The sequence below is a fragment of the Vombatus ursinus genome, unplaced genomic scaffold (assembly GCF_900497805.2).
Source record: "Vombatus ursinus unplaced genomic scaffold, bare-nosed wombat genome assembly UNPS02014941.1, whole genome shotgun sequence".
In the NCBI taxonomy this organism is placed as follows: Eukaryota; Metazoa; Chordata; class Mammalia; order Diprotodontia; family Vombatidae; genus Vombatus; species Vombatus ursinus.
This window is the reverse complement of record NW_020954719.1, coordinates 5,150,602-5,164,644: the sequence shown is the minus strand read 5'-3', so window position 1 is coordinate 5,164,644 and position 14,043 is coordinate 5,150,602. Positions and strand designations below refer to the sequence as shown.

The window sequence follows — 14,043 nt, the reverse complement described above, 5'->3', positions numbered from 1 at the left end:
TAAAATGTGTGAGGGTCCAGGTGTGTGCCTATTTGTAGAATGTATACATAAGTGTAAGAATGTGTAATCATAGACTCATGATTTTAAAGCTGGAAAGGACCTTAGAGATCATATAATCCATGCCTTTCTTTCCACAGATGAGAAAACCTAGACCAAAAGAAATTAAATGATTTGCCCAGGCTTATGCAAATAGTTAGTGGCAGGGCTGAGAAGAGAATAATACTACCTTTAATAAGTAAGAGGATTGACATGGATATGGGGTTAGGTGGGAGAGAATAAACATATATAAAACACCAACTATGTGCCAGGCACTGTGCTGCGTGCCTTACAGTTATTATATCATTCGATCCTCACAACAACCCTGGGATGTAGATGCTATTATTATCCCCATTTTACAGTTGAGGAAACTGAGGCAAAGAGGTAGAGTGACTTGCCCAGCATTGCACAGCTAGTAAGTGTTTAAGGCCAGATTTAAAGTCAGGTGTTCCTGACTCCAAACCCAGCTCTCTATCCACCGTACCAACCTAGATACCTTTCAGGTTTACAAAGCACTTTATATGTGAGGAAGTTAGAGTAAGTGCTATAAGTGCTCCATTTTACAGGTGAGGAAAATGATTAAATGACTTGCCAAAGGTTACTCAGAGCCTGAATTAGTATCTGTGTATGTGCATATGTAGCCATCACAGTGATGATGCCAATATTGGGCTCTCTGTACAATGCTCCACAGCTGTCCTCATCTCATCTCAGACTCTCTGGCATTGCTTCCCCCTTTAGACCCAGATTGCTTTTTAATTCATCCCTTCCCAGGGGAAACCTAGAGCTGTTGGTGGACAGATCAGATGCTTGGCAGGCAGGAACCTTATGAAAACTCATAGCTCAAACTATTTTCCCTCATTCAGAGCTACTGTTGCCGATGTTTTCTGCCTTTCTCTTCGGGGTATATTTAAGCATCCATCTTCACACCTTCTTCCCAGTCCTTTTTATACTCTGGCCACATCTAACTAATGGGCTGAGCTGGCATGGGGCACACATGCAGTCATGATGCTCCTTATTAGGTCCTGAGAAGTTGATGGAGAGAATGAGGGGCCTTGTCTCAGGATATGAAATGAGCTGCCTTCTCAAAGACCTCATGAGCCAGGCTGTAGGATGAGGCTGAGGGATTTATTTAGTTCAGGTTAAGGAGGAAATCTGGGGAGACAAGCTTTAGGCTGAAGATGAGGAGGTGCAGGCCAGATGAAAGGAAGAGAGAGACTAGATAAGGCTTGGTTCTCATGGTAAATAATTGGATCTTGTCTGTCCTTCATGAGCCTCCTTTCCCAGGTAATGTGTATCCAGGGTCCTTTGAATTGGTTGAATGGTGGAATGGAGGTTGTGTTACTTTGAGGAACCTCCACTCGATTCTTAGTCCATCTAGCCTTGCCTCCCTACTACCTCCTTTTCTTCCTTCCTCTCAAGCCACATAGAGCCCCAGTGCGCCATATGCCTCTCACCTGGGCCTAGACTGGCTATTTCTGCTTCCTCTGTAGTGTTTCTAGGATACTGTAAGGTCTTTCCCCTCACCTAGCGTCTCATATGGGAAACATTGCCTAAAAGAGAAACAACCAGAGGAAATAAATGGACAGGACCAGAGAGAATTTCAGAGCCAGGAAGAGGGAATGGGGCCTGAGAACAAGGACAGGGCCAATGACAAACCAGACTAAGGATTCCAGGCCAGAGAGAAGAGAGGGTAGATGGAAGCCAGAGTCAGACCACAGTTCTAGGCTGTTCAGTTCCTGTTTGGAGAATGGCTGAGCCACTGGTTCCTAAGTTGTGTGAGGCAGCTGTGGTCAGGGGGCAGCTAGTCTGATTAAGGCTTCCATAAATTAAGTGAAAACCTGTTGCTACTTCAGTCTCATACCCTTCCCCATGCAGGTTGGTTACTTTGTACCATAGTTGTCTTTAGGGTTAGACTGGACCTAGTTCTCTGTTACCAACCTTCAACATCTAGATCCTCTCATCCACTCTCTGTCCTGACTTCCCTGTCCCTTGACTTGCAAAAGCAACCCCAGCCTTTGTATCATTCATTCCCACATCAGATTGGCTGGAAGAATGTGTTCCCATTCTCAGACCTCCCATGCAACCCCCACAGAGCACAAGTACCTGCTTATCTCCTATGCCTCTGATCTTTGGGGGCTGTACTTTCCCAGTGAGATCAGCCCTTTGCTCCTTGGCAGATTATAGGGCAGGGGTCTAGGGTGATAATGAAGGGCCTAGATAAACTCTGGGCTTCCCTGGCTAGCCCTGACTTCCTATACTCTTCCATTTCCTCTTACCCTACTCCCCCAGAGTGGGTATGAGGGACCCAGCAGGGATCAACAGTTGTAGACTATCAGAAAGATTAAATATCCAGAGACCTGTCTATAGGAGCCTATAGCTTGGTGCAGTTGAGGTACACTATTCCCCAGTCTTAGCTGTCAGGTAACTCAGCCCTCTGGAGCCTTTTTTTTTGTTTCTTCCTAAAGCTCCAAGAAGCCAGATTCATCCCTGCAGTAGTCATTCTGGGGTGCCAGGACCCCAAATAACTCCTAGGATGCCAGGGGTTTATGCAGTGGGCTAGGGGCTACAGTTTCGGAAAGAGTCTGGGGTGGGGGAATTTGGGAGTACAATTACAATGCTCTTGTTTTGCTAAGAGTCTCCAGTCCCTTAAGCCTAGGCCCCATAAGCCCTAGAATCAGCTACCTAGGGTGTCTCGGATTCGGAAATGTGTTCTCAGAATGACGGGGCTAGTAGCACTGGGGGTGGGGGAAAGAGCCCCGGACAAGGGGGAGCCTGAGAGTTAAAAATAGAACGACTTGGGTTTCAGTTAGCAAACGTGAGGCTGGCAGCGTGGAGGTGGGGGTGGAGATTAAGTGCTGTTTGCCCCAGCCCTGTGTTTCCCCTGAGACCTGGGAGTGAGTCACTGTGGAGATACTGACAAGTAGCCTTGGTACCCCTATCCCCTTCCACCCCAGGGATGGATGCCTAAGCTTCTCCTGGTCCTTGAAGGAAGGAAATTTACACTTCAGTAATTTCAAAGTTTGGTAGGGCCTGTAAGGAAGCAGGAGGGGGGCGGACTAAAGGAGGGTGTGGAATCCCTTTTTTAGGCCTTTGAGACTGTAAAATGGTTCAGGAACCTCATCTGGTTTCTAACATGAACCCCTCACCTGTGCTTATCTATCAGTATTGCCTAGGAGAGAAATTGCTCTACTTGGATTTGGAGGGAAATGTGGGGAGCTTTTTGACTTTTGCCAATGAAGAGATAAGCAGATTCCCAGAGGCAACCCAAAACAGGTTACCCTTGAAAGGAAACAGTTGGACTGAAGGTGTTCTAGACTGGGAATGAAGGATGCTGAAGGGGGACAGGGTTGTTGGAGACAAGAGACTCACAATTCCACTCAGCTTTTCTTCATAGGGAGAACTAGGCCAAGTTCCCCAGGCCAGGCTTCTCCACCCATGAGGGACTTGGGAAAGCAGGTACGTCAGCAGCCAGAAGTTCTGTTGTGAATCCAAAATTTTCTCTCACCCCAATCCTCCAGCCTTTCCTAATGAAGCAGGTCTTCCAAGTCAGCCAGGGGTCAACCACCTGGATCTGGGAAGCAGGTTGGCTGCTGTCTCATTCTGGGGAAGGTCCAAGAATGGAATAGCTTCTGCTGGCCCCAATTTGGAGCCCTATCTCTGCAAGCACTTAGGCAACTCTCTCCTTGGCAGCCCCGAAGAGAGACCCTTCCAGCTCAAACATGTTATAAACATGGGACAGAAGAGAAATGAGAAGGCCACTGATGTCAGTCTCAAGTATTTCCAGCATAGAGGCCCTGAAAGTAGCATAAAACATTTCTCAGTATGAGATCTGGAGAGTCAGAAGACATTCATTAGATGTCTACTGTGTGCCTAACACTCTGCTGAGCTCGTAGGTATGTAAATGTAGATCTAGAGAATGCAGTCCTCAGGAGCTTACAAACCAGGTAATTCTGATTAATTAGAGAGCCCTGAGACTATGACAGGAGGGAAAAGAAAACTCTTGCCAGTAGCAGAGGCCCTAAGTAGCAAGAAGGACTACAATTAGACACCAAGAAGGTGTTTTAAAGGTTTGTGAGATACTGGAATAAAAATGAGAGCATGACTAACCCAGAGGATTTGCTCTTTTTTTGCTTTTCTGAGTGGAGGAAGAGAACAGCAATGACCAGGCCTGTGAAAATGCTACCTGTCATCCTAGGAATATTGGTTGGCCATCATCTACTCTAGGAGGAAGGGAAAATAGTAACCCTGTCTAGCCATCTGTAAGGTGAGGAAGGCAACCCCCTATAGTCTACTCCTAATGGTGTTCTCCTGTATGGTTCAGGAAAAGGAAGAGATAATATGGAGGATATTGCTGGTTCAGCCTCTGCCAATCTCTTAGAACAATAGGCAGAGAAATGAAAAAAAAAATCAGGCTATGGTTTGAGATGGAGTACTTTGGCATCTACGAGAAACAAAGAGCCATAATAATTCATACCAGCATTATATTAATATGGTATTAATGTGAGTGCCAGCATTGTTTTTTTGCTACGCATAGACTCATGAATATGTGTGATACCACTGGCACAGGGCCTGGGAGCCATGTCCCCAGAGAGGTTGCTTGGCCTCAGACATAACCCTCTACTTCCAGGTCCCAGGATGAAGCAAGATTCCTGCAGTGACAAATGTCTCTTCCCTCCGGCATGAGGTTGGGGGTAAGGGGTGCAGTCGGCATGGGCAGGATGGGAAGCATGTAGTTGGGGAGTAGCTGATGTTTGTTGAACTGTGTTTCTAGCCCAGGGTACTCTGTCGGGGTCATAAACTTAGAGCTGGTTGGAACATTAGAGGTCAATTCCCTAATGTGACAGATAAGGAACCAAGGCCCAGAGAGGTAGAGTCACTTGTCCGAGTTTGAACAGGGAGCAAAAAATGGCAAAGTTGGGATTTGCACCTAGCTTCCAAATACAGCACTCCTTCCGTTGTATGGCTACCTTTGCTAACTAGCCAGCATATCCTGCCTAGGGCATACTTCAGGGTACATCTGTCTTATGATTTGAGACAGGGAGTGGGAGGCATCTTCCCTAAGGAGATCTAGAAACATGTTGGTTCTTAGACACAGATCTGGGAGGTAGGAAGATTTTGTTCTAAGCGGTTTCAGTGTCATACTGGTGTGGAGGAGGCAGTGGACTGTGGATGCTGGGCTAGGAATTAGGACTGGAAAAACTAAGGTTAGGCTAGAAGGATCAGGCAAGCTTACACTGTGAGCAAGCACCATCAAGATGGAGAATCTGGGTCTCAACGAAGGTGGTCAGAATCCAGGTAGACAGACCCATGCCAAGAAGACATAAATAATAGAGTCCAGAGCAAAACAGGTGATTCAAAACTGAGCCAAAAAAGTCAGGAACCGGGAGATCTGCAACAGCTGAAAAACCAAGGCAAAGCAAGTAATATATAAAAAGCTTCAATAATATGCTAAGGCTATATACTAATATACTGTGTACTATTGTCCACGGGACTTTCTCAGCCTGGCAAATTTATGTACTATCAGCAAGGCCAATAACTTAGTCCTAGTTTTATCCCCTTTTATTAAGGGGATTTGTTCTGTGAAGCTTAGGTTGAGACAAAGGGCCGCACTTGAGGACTTAAGAGGGTCACATGTGGCCTCGAGGCCACAGGTTCCCCAACCCTGAACTAGGAGATAACATGGTGTAGTAGAAGGAACAATGAACTCAAAGGAACCAGCTTGTTCGACAATTAATCCCCCCTCCACTTCCCAACTACGGTCTCCCAAAACAATTTAGAAAAACAGCTTCCAGGAATGACTGTGTCTGATAATGCATGCCAGCTCACAATCTCATGGGGAAGGTAAAAAAATAAAACAAGGAATGACTTAGGCTAGTTGTAATAACAAAAAACTTCCTAACAATTAGAACTATCCCAAAATAGAATGGTCTGTGTTGTTAATTAGTGGGTTCCCCCCCTCCCCAACTCCCAGGGGTCTTCAAACAAAGGCTGGAGGGCCATTGGTCTGGAGTGTTACCAAAAGGATTCTTATTCAGGTATGAGTCCACAATGTAGCTTTTGAAGTCCCTCCCAACTCTGTGATTGTGTGACCCTAAGCAAGTCACACCTCCTCATATCTACAGTAAGGTCCCATAAATTCCAAATAGTTTGACTAGATGATCTCTAAGGACCCTCTCCACTTCAAATCCTAGGATTCACTCCTCAAGTTGGCTCGTTTGAGGCCTGCTGGTAGAGGCGAGTGGATGTAGCCTTGATATAAGAAAGGAATAAAAAGATAGAATAGCTTTAAACATATTTTTTAAAAATATATTTTATTTTTTTTTGTTTTTACATCATAGTCATATCGAATTTTTAAAATTAAGTTTTATTTTGTTTTTTTATACCACAGTCTTACCCCCCCACCCAATGAACCTTGTCTTGTCACAAAGAAAAACAATTAATCAAAGCCAACCTTACATAGTGATATTGTATGCAACAGTCTGCACCAATAATCCCCCCACCTATCTGTTCAAAGGAGAGAAGTACATTTCTTCATCTCTTTTCCAAGGCTGATTGTTAATTACAGTTACTCAATGTTCAGTTTAATATTTTTTTGTTCTTTTCAATTACATTATTATAATCACTCTATATTATATTTCCTTTTTTGGGGGTTCTGTTTATTTCACTCTGTTATTTCAATCCAAATATTCCCATGTTTCTGTGCACACTAATGACCTGTTACATTCTTATATGCCACAGTTATTCAGCAATTTCCCAATTGATGAGGTTGAAGGTGTATCCAGTGTTTTGCTTTGTGGTTTTGTTTTGTTTTTTTTTTCCCTACCACAAAAAGGTGTTGCTGTGAATATTCTGGTATACACGAGACCTTTCTGTCTCTGACCTCCTTGGTCAAAGTGGTAGATCTCTGGGTCAAAGAGCATTAGTAGTTAAGTGACTTTTTTGAATATTTCCAAATTATTTTCCTAAATGGTTGGACCAATTCACAACTCTGTTAGCAGTGTATCAGTGTGCCCCTCCAACATGAACTATTTCTACCTTTTGTCATCTTTGCCAGTTTGCTGAGTGTGAAGGGAAACCTCAGGGTTGTTTAAATTTGCATTTTTCTTATTATTAGTGATTTGGAGCAGCCTTTCATATGGTTGTTGATAGTTTGCAAATCTTCTTTGAAAATGGCTTCTTCATTTCCTTTTGACCAGGGGCAGGTTTTGACACTCACGCACACAAAACTTGATTAAAATAGTAAACACGTTAGGCAGACATCACAGCAAACTTTTCGGTTCATGGTTGTAATGTGCCAGAAGGGTAGACTGCAGACTGCCCCTGGAGATCTTTAAGAACAGGAGGGACCCCAAGTCTAGCTTATGGGACAGAACCATTTTGTGAAAGTTCTGTCAGTATAAGAACTCTCTGGATATCTCTCAGGAATACTCACCAGAAGGCTGTGGGGTCCAGAGTCCCTTCGTGGAAAAAGCCCAGATTAATGTCTGTCATCCTGAATACCCATAGGAAGTAACACTGTGTTTCCTATCCTCTGTTCCAGCCCCCATTTCATCTTCCAGTTCACTGGGGGAAAATCTGTGGCTCAAGGGCGGTAGGAAATGGGGAAATTAAAATCTGGCCTCAGACTCTTACTAGCTGTGTGGCCCTAGTTAAGTCACTTATCCCGTGTTTGCCTCAGTTTCCTCATCTGTAAAATGGAGATAATAATAGCACCTTCACAGGACCCTGTTTTTGATGTTTGGGACTGACTGCATTGTTGGCCTGTTTTCATCTCCTTAATGCCCCTGACCTTAGCCTTTACAGCATCTTGATTTCCCCTAGGGCTCAGGGTCTCGGGCTTGGCAGCTTCACCATCTCTGGCATATGCAGACTGGGCAACTCTCAGCACTTGCTGCCAATAGGATTGATCTACTATTCATGACCTGCTAGTGGCCCTCCTCCTAAACTACACAGTATTTAACTACTTTGTATTTATTCTGCATATTTTTATATATGTACTTATCTCTCCTGTTAGAATGTAAGTTTTTTGAGGGTAAGTATAATTTCTTTCTTTATATTTGTGCCCCCCCAGGACCTCACACATAGGCTTGCACATAGTAGGCACTTAATAAATGCTTGTTGACTGATAAATACTTGCTTAATTGATGCCAAGGGGCAAGGAGCCAAGGAGGCCTTTCTCCCACCCCCATGGAGCTCTCTCTCCCACTGTCATGGTTACAGCCACTTCCTGTTTGACTCACCATAAGCGGGAGCAAAAAGAAGGGGCCGGGCAGGCTCCCAGCCGACACTGTTGGCCTCGTGGGGCTGTTTACAACAGCAGCATGTGGGATTCCCAGAAAGAGGCTCCAAACCGGACATCCTGAGGTAGCAAAATACCCAGGTGTCACAGGCTAAAAATAACTATATTGCGGCTGCCTCAGAGGTGGCTGGCGCACAGGGGGTTAGGGTACAACAACCCACAGTGGGAGAAAGCTACTGTTGCCCTACCTGCCCGCCACAGTTTCCCAGCCTGCTGTGTTTCTAGCTCCCTTGGCTCAGCCTGACCCTTCTCCCGGGCTGGAATTTGCTCCTACTCTTTTGCCATGGATGTAGTTAGCCCTGTTCCTTTCTACTCCTAACCTCTCCAGATGCTTCACTCCTGCTGACAGGGTAAAGGTGTCCCTGTGGGATGAGATGCCAACCCCCTCGGCCCCTGTTTTGCTCCACTGTCAGAGGAGCTGACTCTTCCTAATGACTAATGCAACCACCCCACAATAGTAGTTGCATACTGAGTATGAAAGAATCAGGAGGCATACATAGACCAGTGGAATTAGGTGGGCAGCATCATTATCTTGCCCTCCCACCCCCACCCCCAAGGCGCTAACTTGAGGTTCCATCAGGGACTCAAGGACTGGTGCAGCAGAACCAGGGTAGACATGGGGAATATCTCTGACAGTCCCCTCCCACTCCCACCAAAAGTGGTATTGCTCCTATCCCTATATTTCCCACTGCTTCACTGTCCCATGATCCTACTAGAGCCCTTAAGGCTGGCTTGCTTGTTCAGCAGAAAATTAGGGGCTTCCCTCTACTTATTTATCACCAGTTTATCCTATCTTTATCTCTTTTGTGCATTTGCATGTTGTCACCTCCATTAAACTGAGCTCCTTGAGAACAGAGATTGTCTTTTTGTATCCTCAGTGCTCAGCACAGTGCCTGGCACATATAGTTGCTTAATAAATGCTTATAATTGACTGATCACTCATCAATTGTTCTGAATTGTTCATAATATATTCTTATATTTTGTACTTTTTTTTTAGTTGTTTTTCAGTCATGTCTGACTCTTTGTGACCCTATTTGAGGTTTTCTTAGGGTTTGCTGTTTCCTTTTCCAGCTCATTTTATAGATGAAGAAATTGAGGCAAATGTAGTTAAGTGATAAGCCCAAGGTTACACAGCTAGGAAGTGTCTGGGGCCATATTTGAACTCAGGGAGAGGAATCTTTCTGACTCCAGGCACTCTATCTGCTGCTGCACCTAGCTAATTTGCTGCGGATATGCTTCAATTCGTCTCATAAATTGAGCTTACCTTTATTAAGTGCCTACATATCAGACATGTTCTGAGAATAAAAAAAGATGAAAAAATTATTCTTATGGGTAAAAATGTCCTGTTTGCCTTTAAATCACTTGACTATTGTGAGCTTTATCCTCTATAAAGTAAAACAGTTAGACTAGATCTATCCTCCTTTAGCATTAAATTCTAAGATCCTATTCCTCATCTTCACTCTGCTCTCAACCTTCAACCATGTATTTTTCCACATCCATTGACTTGTGGAAAATGGAAATGATGGCTGAGGGACCACCCAACCAACAAGCATTTATGTGAAGACTAATTAGGTGCTAAGAATTCAAATATATAAGTGAGACAGTCCCTCCCTGAAGGACCTTACATTCTGCTAGGGGAATAGAATATGTTCTCAAAGAAATATGGGATATATACAAAATAAATACATAGTGAGGGGTATGAACACTAACAACTGGGAAAGGATTTCTTTAAGAAGGTGGTACTTTAGCTGAAACTTGAAGGGAGATAGGAGTTGCCCAAGGCAGAGATGAGGAAAGGAAAGCATTCTAGATGGAGGAGACCACCTTGCCAAGGCACAGGAACAGGAAATATAATTGACAAGGAAAGCAAGTAGGGTCAGTTTGAACCAACTGGAGCTGGATAATGAGGATCCACACTAGGGTTATTGTGATATGCACAGAGAGAAGTTGTAGAGGGATCAGGAGTGAAAAGGGGGAGCAGACAGGCACAGAATGTGGAGGATAGAGAAGAGAACAGAGCTAGGGAGAAGAATGGAACAGGTAGGGATGGGGTGGGGGGGAGAATTGAACAAAGATAAAATTGAGGCAGTGAAGAGAAAATAGAGTAGGAGGGATAAAGTAGACAGAACACATAGAGTCAGAACCAGAGATGGAAAGAAATGGAGCCAGGTGGAGTAGTAGCAGACAGATTGAGGTGGTGAGGAAGCTGGCAAATGGCCATTTATGGCCACCAGGTTTTATGTGATAAGAGGTTTACCTAGCAGTTCCTGGCCTTTTGAGTTCAGAAGATTGCACAGCAAGAAGTGAAAGTCCTAGGCCTAAATATTAACAAACCTTCCCAATGAAAGACAAAGCCTTCTAGAAGTCATTATCTGTTTCTTAACCCTACTCCCTTCCCACCCTTTGCCCTATTACAGGAAGAATAGCCCCTTTCTTAGCACAGACGATCCCTTAATTTCCTGTATGACTGTCACACAGGCCTGGGACACAGGATTTCTGAATCCATCTTGAAACCAGCTCATGCCTGAGATTTCTTGCTTTCCTCCAAGCTCTGGCAGGGAAATATTACTGAGTAAATAGGGGATAATAGAAAAAAAATATTGCATTAGAAAGCAGAAGATGTGGGTTCAAATCCCACCTCTCACCATCTGTGTGACCTTGGGCAAGTCACTTAATTTCTCTGGGCCTCAGTTTCTTCTTTCATAAAAAGAGGGGTTGTACTAGATGGCTGCTAAGGTCCCTTCCAGCTCTAAATTCTTATGACTGTTCTCACCTCTTAGACCTCCACTTCCAATCAAAAAGTGGAAACAAGTTCCAAGAGGGATGGAAGGAGTATTCAACCAGAGATGTAGAACCAGAACTCTTGCCTCTTAGGTCTGCTTTCTCTCCCCTCACTTGGTTACTGGGGCAGCACCTCTGTGATCCAAGGTCCCCCTGCCCCTTCCCTCCTGGGTGGCTGATTTAGGGGTTTGGGGTCTGGGGAAGAAGCTGAGCTATTAGTGATGTGCACCAGAGAGCAGAGTCAGTGATATGTCTGGCATAGAACACAGCCTGTAAGAGAACCAGTTGACCAGATAGAGACCAAAAGCATAAGCAAGTTCTTGAAACTTACTGGCTGAATGTTACTGTCAATATAGTGTTTTTTCTCCAATATCTTCCTCACTTCTGCTGAGTGAGTGAGGTTAAGGCCAGAAGGCTGGACCACCAATCAGGAGATGGAGAAGAGAATGATGATGACAGGGGTTGAGGGGGCTGGGATTGGTAGACATGTTGCTAATGGGGCTATTTGCTGCTATTTGGGGCACTACTATAGTGTATGGTTGGATCTGTCAGACCAAGATGAGACATGAGTTCCTGGGGCTGTCTGGTACAGTAGCTATGTGGCCAGGTACCCAATTGTAGGGTAAGTGGGGTGTTTCAGTGGGCACAACCTCAGCAAGATCTAGACACCTTGAGATTCCAACTCTCCAAGGAGGGAAAATGAAGTTCATCTTTGAGACTCCGTAAGAGGAGAAGAGAAGGGAAGCTAGAAGGAAAGATCTTTGGAGACAGATGAGTCCTCTGCCACAAGCTGTTATGATTAGGTGGCTGTCCATACTTCACTCCTTACTCTGCCCCACCCCACCTCAGTCTACCACCTCCATTTTTCTCATTCCCTGGGTATTCCCATTCACTCCCTTCTTTGCTCATTGTTTCAGTTCTTCCTAACAGCAGGTAACAACGTTTCTTTGGAGATGATAAGAGGGCAAGGTATCCCAAATGCAATACCAGATAAAGAATCAGTGTTTTTGTTCTGGTTCTGTCTTACACTTGAATGAGTTGTTTTTCCACTCCAGGCCTTTGTTTCTCCCCTGTGTGACAAAGGGAAAAAGGTGTCTGCCAGGGTTCCCTTTCTGTCCCAGTATGGCTTCACACTTCCTAACTGAGCACAGCGTTCGGAGGTGCCAAATGATTTCACCAGGAATTGCTTTCAGAAAAGCAGCTCCAGTTGCCAGCACATAGGGCTTTTTTGAGCATTGTTTATAACCTACGTTGTCAGAAAACATCCTTTTCAAGCCCAGTAACAAACACTTCAGAGTTCAGGGTCATTGATTCTTTTCCTCCCTGGAGGGAAAGCATAGTACCTGATGTGTGGGGTTACCAGGCCTGAGCAGGAGCTCAGGGAAATCTGGCTGAATTCCAGGGCATCAAAGCTGGTGACATTCACTGACCTGGTGTGCTTGGGCTGGGATAAAGTGGTGGAGTAGCTGAGAGAGATTGATTGGTGACTGACCATGCTCTGCAGAGTCAGAGCTAAGGAGACCTTTCCTACTGGATGAATGTTTATTTGATTTGGCTTGTCTTTCAAGAATCTTGGAGGGCCAAGGGCTTTTACCTCATCTTCTCTGGGGAGGTGATAGGGTAGAGCTTGTTCGGAAAAATGGAGGTCTTGGTAGATTCCAGAGTGGGAGAAGAACTCTCAAATGGGGAGGGACATCTGCTCACATCATCAGAGAAAATGCCAACTTCTAAAGATCATGTTGATCTTAGGGCAGGTGGCTAGGAAGGAGTGTGTTTATCATTTGAACAAATAACTATTGGGCATTTGCTATTAGTAGCCCTCTGGCCCTACACCATTTGAGAGAAGCTTAAAATCTGGAGAGACAAAAGGAGCAGATTAAAAAGAGCACAATACCAATACAACACCGATGGTTAAATGCCCATGATACATGGTTCTATGGGAAGTCATCAAAATTATTGGAAGTAAAGGAAGTCAGAAAGTGATCAATTTGTAATGAAGTAGTCAAAGAAGGCTAAAAAGAGGAGGTTTTGGGCTTTGAAGGATGGATACACAAGGAGGACAGACCCAGCAGTATGAGTTGAAGTACCAAATCAGGAATGCTTTTGGTATGTTTGGGAGGCTGAACAAGTGGGGGGGAATGAAAGAGAGGGGACAGTGAAGGATAGGTATGTTTTTATACCCTCTTATGTTCTGAGCTCCCTATTCCCTAAGTAGAATGGTGCCCTCAGGGAGTTCTCTGACCTCAGTCTTTAGAAGTAGCTGCTGCTCAGAGAGAAACCAGAACAAAGCAGTCTAGCCAGTTGGCTTTCTTAAAATATCCCCCTTGCCTGTTTAGGTGATACTAGGATGACTTGAGTATGTTCACCTAGGGGACCATTCCCTCTCACCCCTTCCTGAGTCTCATTGACCTCTCCCACCTCTCTCATCCTTTCTCCAGGCTTGAGCTGAGCAATTTTACATTGGGGAAGACAAGAGGTTATTCAACATCCACTCATTCTGGTCAAAGAATTTTGGAACTGGTACCTCTCCAACCAGCCTGATAACCTTTCCTTAGACTTCAGCCTCGGGGCTGGGTTTAAGACTGCAGTTAGAGGTGGGGCCTGGGATAGATTGTTCTTACCATTCTGTGTATCCCTGCCCTTTTCCTTAAGTTAAGTTTCCTTAAGTTCTTTCACTAGCTTTGGCTCCTTCCCCCTCCATCACCTCTCCCAAGCACACAGACCTTTGCCTCTACCTCATTGTTCCCTATGTGTCTTTTATCTCCTTTCTTCAGAAGAGGTCTCAGATGCCAAGTCTGAATGACTTTTGGGCTGTGCTCCAACTTGAGGGCCCTATAGACTCCAGGCATGAAGATGAAGTGGCTAGTCTCTAGATAAAGCATTTATTAAGCACTTAGCATGTGCCATGTACTGTACTAATACCAATT

General features: G+C 44.7%; 1 protein-coding gene across 2 annotated transcripts in view; it reads left to right on the top strand.

The window, feature by feature from the left end:
- The window catches only part of HDAC7 (histone deacetylase 7), a 49,884-nt gene that overhangs the window by 4,435 nt on the left and 31,406 nt on the right, over nt 1-14,043 (top strand). Inside the window, exon 1 of one of the 2 annotated variants that reach the window (XM_027844453.1) lies at nt 13,690-13,710. The exons of the other annotated variant lie outside the window; for it this stretch is intronic. The gene's annotated coding sequence lies outside the window, so the exon portion shown is untranslated. Of the gene's footprint in view, nt 1-13,689; nt 13,711-14,043 lie in introns of those variants that run through there. 2 annotated transcript variants of the gene reach the window in all.